Raw genomic sequence first — 7,801 nt, 5'->3', positions numbered from 1 at the left:
GAGCAATCGTCCGATGTTCGTGATTTTTCGTTTAGTTTTTTCAGTGGGCGCCCAGGTGCAGCTGGTGGTAAACGTCGAAGCCCTGTTGGTCAGGGAAAGCCCGGAGCCCCGATGTCTGTGGTGCTGTAGATGCGCTGGGAATGGCCGGTGAGGGGTAGCAAGAGCTTGAGTTGCTGGCACTTTTGGTGTGGGAGCAATCGTCCGACGTTCGTGATTTTTCGGGGTTTTATTTCAATGGGAGCCCAGGTGCAGCTGGTGGTAAACGTCGAAGCCCTGTTCGTCAGGGAAAGCCCGGAGCCCCGATGTCTGTGGTGCTGTAGATGCGCTGCCAATGGCCGGTGAGGAGCAGCAAGAGCTTGACTGGCTGGCACTTTCGGTGTGGGAGCAATCGTCCGACGTTCGTGATTCTTCGCGGTTTTACTTTCAGTGGGCGCCCAGGTGCAGCTGGTGGTAAATGTCGAAGCCCTGTTGGTCAGGGAAAGCCCGGAGCCCCGATGTCTGTGGTGCTGTAGATGCGCTGGGAATGTGCGGTGAGGAGCAGCAAGAGCTTGACAGGCTGGCATTTAAGGTGTGGCAGGAATCGTCCGACATTTGTGATTTTTGGGGTTTTTTTTTCAGGGGGCGCCCAGGTTCAGCTCGTGTTAAAAGTCGAAGCCCTGTTGGTCAGGGAAAGCCCGGAGCCCCGATGTCTCTGGTGCTGTAGATGCGCTGCCAATGGCCGGTGAGTAGCAGCAAGAGCTTGAGTTGCTGGCACTTTCGGTGTGAGATCAATCATCCGACGTTTTTGATTTTTCAGGGTTTTTTTTCAGTGGGCAATCAGGTGCAGCTGGTGGTAAACGTCGAAGCCCTGTTGGTCAGGGAAAGCCCGGAGCCCCGATGTCTGTGGTGCTGTAGATGGGCTGGGAATGGCCGGTGAGGAGCAGCAAGAGCTTGACTGGCTGGCACTTTTGCTATGGGAACAATCGTCCGATGTTCGTGATTTTTCTTTTATTTATCTCAGCGGGTTCCCAGGTTCAGCTGGTGGTAAACGTCGAAGCCCTGTTGGTCAAAGAAAGCGCAGAACCCCGATGTCTGTGGTGCTGTAGATGCACTGCCAAAGTCCGGTGAGTAGCAGCAAGAGCTTGAGTTGCTGGCACTTTCGGTGTGGGAGGAATCGTCCGACGTTCGTGATTTTTCGGGATTTTTTTTCAGTGGGCGCCCAGGTGCAGCTGGTGGTAAACTTCGAAGCCCTGTTGGTCAGGGAAAGCCCGGAGCCCCGATGTCTGTGGTGCTGTAGATGCGCTGGGAATGGCCGGTGAGGAGCAGCAAGAGCTTGAGCTGCTGGCACTTTCGGTGTGGGAGGAATCGTCCGACGTTCGTGATTTTTCGGGGTTTTATTTCAGTGGGCGCCCAGGTGCAGCTGGTGGTAAACGTCGAAGCCCTGTTGGTCAGGGAAAGCCCGGAGCCGCGATGTCTGTGGTGCTGTAGATGCGCTGGGAATGGGAGGTGAGTCGCAGCAAGAGCTTGACTGGCTGGCACTTTCGGTGTGGGAGCAATCGTCCGACGTTCGTGATTTTTCGGGGTTTTATTTCAGTGGGCGCCCAGGTGCAGCTGGTGGTAAACGTCGAAGCCCTGTTGGTCAGGGAAAGCCCGGAGCCCCGATGTCTGTGGTGCTGTAGATGCGCTGCCAATGGCCGGTGAGGAACAGCAAGAGCTTGACTGGCTGGCACTTTCGGTGTGGGATCAATCGTCCGACGTTTTTGATTTTTCAGGGTTTTTTTTTCAGTGGGCAACCAGGTGCAGCTGGTGGTAAACGTCGAAGCCCTGTTGGTCAGGGAAAGCCCGGAGCCGCGATGTCTGTGGCGCTGTAGATGCGCTGGGAATGGCTGGTGAGGAGCAGCAAGAGCTTGACTGGCTGGCACTTTTGCTGTGGGAGGAATCGTCCGACGTTCGTGATTTTTCTTTTATTTTTTTCAGCGGGCGCCCAATTTCAGCTGGTGGTAAACGTCGAAGCCCTGTTGGTCAGGGAAAGCCCGGAGCCCCGATGTCTGTGGTGCTGTAGATGCGCTGCCAATGGGAGGTGAGGAGCAGCAAGAGCTTGACTGTCTGGCACTTTTGGTGTGGGAGCAATCGTCCGACGTTTTTGATTTTTCAGGGTTTTTTTTCAGTGGGCAACCAGGTGCAGCTGGTGGTAAATGTCAAAGGCCTGTTGGTCAGGGAAAGCCCGGAGCCGCGATGTCTGTGGTGCTCTAGATGCGCTGGGAATGGGCGGTCAGGAGCAGGAAGAGCTTGTGTTGCTGGCACTTTCGGTGTGGGAGCAATCGTCCGATGTTCATGATTTTTCGTTTATTTTTTTCAGTGGGTGCCGAGGTGCAGCGGGTGGTATAACGTCAAAGCCCTGTTGGTCAGGGAAAGCCCGGAGCCCCGATGTCTGTGGTGCTGTAGATGCGCCGCCAATGGCCGGTGAGGAGCACAAAGAGCTTGACTGGCTGGCACTTTCGGTGTGGGAGCAATCGTCTGATGTTTGTGATTTTGGGGGTTTTTTTTTTCAGTGGGTGCCCAGGTGCAACTGGTGGTAAACGTCGAAGCCCTGTTGGTCAGGGAAAGCCCGGATCCCCGATGTCTGTGGTGCTGTAGATGCGCTGGGAATGGCCGGTGAGGGGTAGCAAGAGCTTGAGTTGCTGGCACTTTTGGTGTGGGAGCAATCGTCCGACGTTCGTGATTTTTCGGGGTTTTATTTCAGTGGGAGCCCAGGTGCAGCTGGTGGTAAACGTCGAAGCCCTGTTCGTCAGGGAAAGCCCGGAGCCCCGATGTCTGTGGTGCTGTAGATGCGCTGGGAATGGCCGGTGAGGGGTAGCAAGAGCTTGAGTGGCTGGCACTTTTGGTGTTAGAGCAATCGTCCGACGTTCATGATATTTGGGGATTTTTTTTCCAGTGGGCGCCTAGGTTCAGCTGGTAATAAACTTCTAAGCCCTGTTGGTCAGGGAACGCCCGGAGCCCCGATGTCTGTGGTGCTGTAGATGCGCTGGGAATGGAAGGTGAGGAGCACCTACAGCTTGACTGGCTGGCAATTTCGGTGTGGGAGCAATCGTCCGACGTTCGTGATTTTTCGGGGTTCTTTTCAGTGGGCGCCCAGGTTCAGCTGGTGGTAAATGTCGAAGGCCTGTTGGTCAGGGAAAGCCCGGAGCCCCGATGTCTGTGGTGCTGTAGATGCGCTGCCAATGGCTGGGGAGGAGCAGCAAGAGCTTGACTGGCTGGCACTTTCGGTGTGGGAGCAATTGTCCGACGTTTTTGATTTTTTAGGGTTTTTTTTTCAGTGGGCGCCCATGTGCAGCTGGTGGTAAATGTCGAAGCCCTGTTGGTCAGGGAAAGCCCGGAGCCGCGATGTCTGTGGTGCTGTAGATGCGCTGGTAATGCCCGGTGAGGAGCAGCTAGAGGTTGACTGTCTGGCACTTTCGGTGTGGGAGCAATCGTCCGACGTTCGTGATTTTTCGGGGTTTTATTTCAGTGGGCGCCCAGCTGCAGCTGGTGGTAAACGTCGAAGCCCTGTTGGTCAGGGAAAGCCCGGAGCCCCGATGTCTGTGGCGCTGTAGATGCGCTGGGAATGGCTGGTTAGAAGCAGCATGAGCTTGACTGGCTGGCACTTTTGGTGTGGGAGCAATCGTCCGACGTTCGTGATTTTTCGGGGTTTTATTTCAGTGGGCGCCCAGCTGCAGCTGGTGGTAAACGTCGAAGCCCTGTTGGTCAGGGAAAGCCCGGAGCCCCGATGTCTGTGGTGTTGTAGATGCACTGCCACTGTCCGGTGAGGAGCAGCAAGAGCTTGACTGGCTGGCACTTTGGGTGTGGGAGCAGTCGTCCGACGTTCGTGATTTTTCGGGGTTTTATTTCAGTGGGCGCCCAGGTGCAGCTGGTGGTAAACTTCGAAGCCCCTTTGGTCAGGGAAAGCCCGGAGCCACGATGTCTGTGGTGCTGTAGATGGGCTGGCAATGGCCGGTGAGCAGCAGCAAGAGCTTGACTGTCTGGCACTTTTGGTGTGAGAGCAATCGTCCGACGTTCGTGACTTTTCGGTGTTCTTTTCAGTGGGAGCCCAGGTTCAGCGAGTGGTAAACGTCGAAGCCCTGTTCGTCAGGGAAAGCCCGGAGCCCCGATGTCTGTGGTGCTGTAGATGCACTGCCACTGTCCGGTGAGGAGCAGCAAGAGCTTGACTGGCTGGCACTTTTGCTGTGGGAGCAATCGTCCGACGTTCGTCATTTTTCAGGGTTTTTTTTCACTGGGCAACCAGGTGCAGCTGGTGGTAAATGTCGAAGGCCTGTTGGTCAGGGAAAGCCCGGAGCCACGATGTCTGTGGTGCTGTAGATGCGCTGCCAATGGCCGGTGAGGAGCAGCAAGAGCTTGACTGGCTGGCACTTTTGGTGTGGGAGCAATCGTCCGACGTTTGTGATTTTTCGGGGTTTTTTTCAGTGGGCGCACAGGTGCAGCTGGTGGTAAACGTCGAAGCCCTGTTGGTCAGGGAAAGCCCGGAGCCGTGATGTCTGTGGTGCTGTAGATGCACTGCCAAAGTCTGGTAAGGAACAGCAAGAGCTTGAGTTGCTGGCACTTTCTGTGTGGGAGGAATCGTCCGACGTTTGTGATTTTTCGGGGTTTTATTTCAGTGGGCGCCCAGGTTCAGCTGGTGGTAAACATCGAAGCCCTATTGGTCAGGGAAAGCTCGGACCCCCGATATCTGTGGTGCTGTAGATGCGCTGCCAGTGGCCGGTGAGGAGCAGCAAGAGCTTGACTGGCTGGCACTTTCGGTGTGGGAGCAGTCGTCCGACGTTTGTGATTTTTCGGGGTTCTTTTCAGTGGGCGCCCAGGCTCAGCTGGTGGTAAACGTCGAAGCCCTGTTGGTCAGGGAAAGCCCGGAGCCCCGATGTCTGCGGTGTTGTAGATGCGCTGGGAATGGCCGGTGAGGAGCAGCAAGAGGTTGACAGGCTGGCATTTAAGGTGTGGCAGGAATCGTCCGACGTTTGTGATTTTTGGGGTTTTTTTTTCAGGGGGCACCCAGGTGCAGCTGGTGGTAAATGTCGAAGCCCGGTTCGTCAGGGAAAGCCCGCAGCCCCGATGTCTGTGGTGCTGTAGATGCGCTGCCAGTGGCCGGTGAGGAGCAGCAAGAGCTTGAGTTGCTGGCACTTTCGGTGTGGGAGCAGTCGTCCGATGTTTGTGATTTTTCGGGGTTCTTTTCAGTGGGCGCCCAGGCTCAGCTGGTGGTAAACGTCGAAGCCCTGTTGGTCCGGGAAAGCCCAGAGCCCCGATGTCTGTGGTGCTGTAGATGCTCTGCCAATGGCCGGTGAGGAACAGCAAGAGCTTGACGGGCTGGCACTTTCGGTGTGGGATCAATCGTCCGACGTTTTTGATTTTTCAGGGTTTTTTTTTCAGTGGGCAACCAGGTGCAGCTGGTGGTAAACGTCGAAGCCCTGTTGGTCAGGGAAAGCCCGGAGCCGCGATGTCTGTGGTGCTGTAGATGCGCTGGGAATGGCTGGTGAGGAGCAGCAAGAGCTTGACTGGCTGGCACTTTTGCTGTGGGAGCAATCGTCCGACGTTCGTGATTTTTCTTTTATTTTTTTCAGCGGGCGCCCAGGTTCAGCTGGTGGTAAACGTCGAAGCCCTGTTGGTCAGGGAAAGCGCAGAACCCCGATGTTTGTGGTGCTGTAGATGCACTGCCAAACTCCGGTGAGGAGCAGCAAGACTTTGAGGTGCTGGCACTTTTGGTGTGGGAGCAATCGTCCGACGTTCGTGATTTTTCGGGGTTTTATTTCAGTGGGAGCCCAGGTGCAGCTGGTGGTAAACGTCGAAGCCCTGTTCGTCAGGGAAAGCCCGGAGCCCCGATGTCTGTGGTGCTGTAGATGCGCTGGGAATGGCCGGTGAGGGGTAGCAAGAGCTTGAGTTGCTGGCACTTTTGGTGTGAGAGCAATCGTCCGACGTTCGTGATATTTGGGGATTTTTTTTCCAGTGGGCGCCTAGGTTCAGCTGGTAATAAACTTCTAAGCCCTGTTGGTCAGGGAACGCCCGGAGCCCCGATGTCTGTGGTGCTGTAGATGCGCTGGGAATGGAAGGTGAGGAGCACCTACAGCTTGACTGGCTGGCAATTTCGGTGTGGGAGCAATCGTCCGACGTTCGTGATTTTTCGGGGTTCTTTTCAGTGGGCGCCCAGGTTCAGCTGGTGGTAAATGTCGAAGGCCTGTTGGTCAGGGAAAGCCCGGAGCCCCGATGTCTGTGGTGCTGTAGATGCGCTGCCAATGGCTGGGGAGGAGCAGCAAGAGCTTGACTGGCTGGCACTTTCGGTGTGGGAGCAATTGTCCGACGTTCGTGATTTTTCGGGGTTTTATTTCAGTGGGCGCCCAGGTGCAGCTGGTGGTAAACCTCGAAGCCCTGTTGGTCAGGGAAAGCCCGGAGCCCCGATGTCTGTGGTGCTGTAGATGCGCTGGCAATGGCCGGTGAGGAGCAGCAAGAGCTTGACTGGCTGGCACTTTCGTTGTGGGAGCAATCGTCCGACGTTCGTGATTTTTCGGGCTTTTATTTCAGTGGGCGCCCAGCTGCAGCTGGTGGTAAACGTCGAAGCCCTGTTGGTCAGGGAAAGCCCGGAGCCCCGATGTCTGTGGCGCTGTAGATGCGCTGGGAATGGCTGGTTAGAAGCAGCATGAGCTTGACTGGCTGGCACTTTTGGTGTGGGAGCAATCGTCCGACGTTCGTGATTTTTCGGGGTTATTTTCAGTGGGAGCCCAGGTTCAGCGAGTGGTAAACGTCGAAGCCCTTTTGGTCAGGGAAAGCCCGGAGCCCTGATGTCTGTGGTGTTGTAGATGCACTGCCACTGTCCGGTGAGGAGCAGCAAGAGCTTGACTGGCTGGCACTTTGGGTGTGGGAGCAGTCGTCCGACATTCGTGATTTTTCGGGGTTTTATTTCAGTGGGCGCCCAGGTGCAGCTGGTGGTAAATGTCGAAGGCCTGTTGGTCAGGGAAAGCCCGGAGCCACGATGTCTGTGGTGCTGTAGATGCGCTGCCAATGGCCGGTGAGGAGCAGCAAGAGCTTGACTGGCTGGCACTTTTGGTGTGGGAGCAATCGTCCGACGTTTGTGATTTTTCGGGGTTTTTTTCAGTGGGCGCACAGGTGCAGCTGGTGGTAAACGTCGAAGCCCTGTTGGTCAGGGAAAGCCCGGAGCCGTGATGTCTGTGGTGCTGTAGATGCACTGCCAAAGTCCGGTGAGGAACAGCAAGAGCTTGAGTTGCTGGCACTTTCTGTGTGGGAGGAATCGTCCGACGTTTGTGATTTTTCGGGGTTTTATTTCAGTGGGCGCCCAGGTTCAGCTGGTGGTAAACATCGAAGCCCTGTTTGTCAGGGAAAGCCCGGAGCCCCGATGTCTGTGGTGCTGTAGATGCGCTGCCAGTGGCCGGTGAGGAGCAGCAAGAGCTTGACTGGCTGGAACTTTCGGTGTGGGAGCAATTGTCCGATGTTCGTGATTTTTCGGGGTTCTTTTCAGTGGGAGCCCAGGTTCAGCGAGTGGTAAACGTCGAAGGCCTGTTGGTCAGGGAAAGCCCGGAGCCCCGATGTCTGTGGTGCTGTAGATGCGCTGCCAAAGTCCGGTGAGGAGCAGCAAGAGCTTGAGTTGCTGGCACTTTCGGTGTGGGAGCAATCGTCCGATGTTCGTGATTTTTCGGGGTTCTTTTCAGTTGGCGCCCAGGCTCAGCTGGTGGTAAACGTCGAAGCCCTGTTGGTCCGGGAAAGCCCAGAGCCCCGATGTCTGTGGTGCTGTAGATGCGCTGCCAATGGCCGGTGAGGAACAGCAAGA

Source organism: Chlamydotis macqueenii, unplaced genomic scaffold (genome assembly GCF_036417535.1).
Source record: "Chlamydotis macqueenii isolate bChlMac1 unplaced genomic scaffold, bChlMac1.mat HAP1_SCAFFOLD_210, whole genome shotgun sequence".
NCBI lineage: Eukaryota > Metazoa > Chordata > Aves > Otidiformes > Otididae > Chlamydotis > Chlamydotis macqueenii.
The sequence above is the reverse complement of the archived record's forward strand: the minus strand, read 5'-3'. Positions refer to the sequence as shown.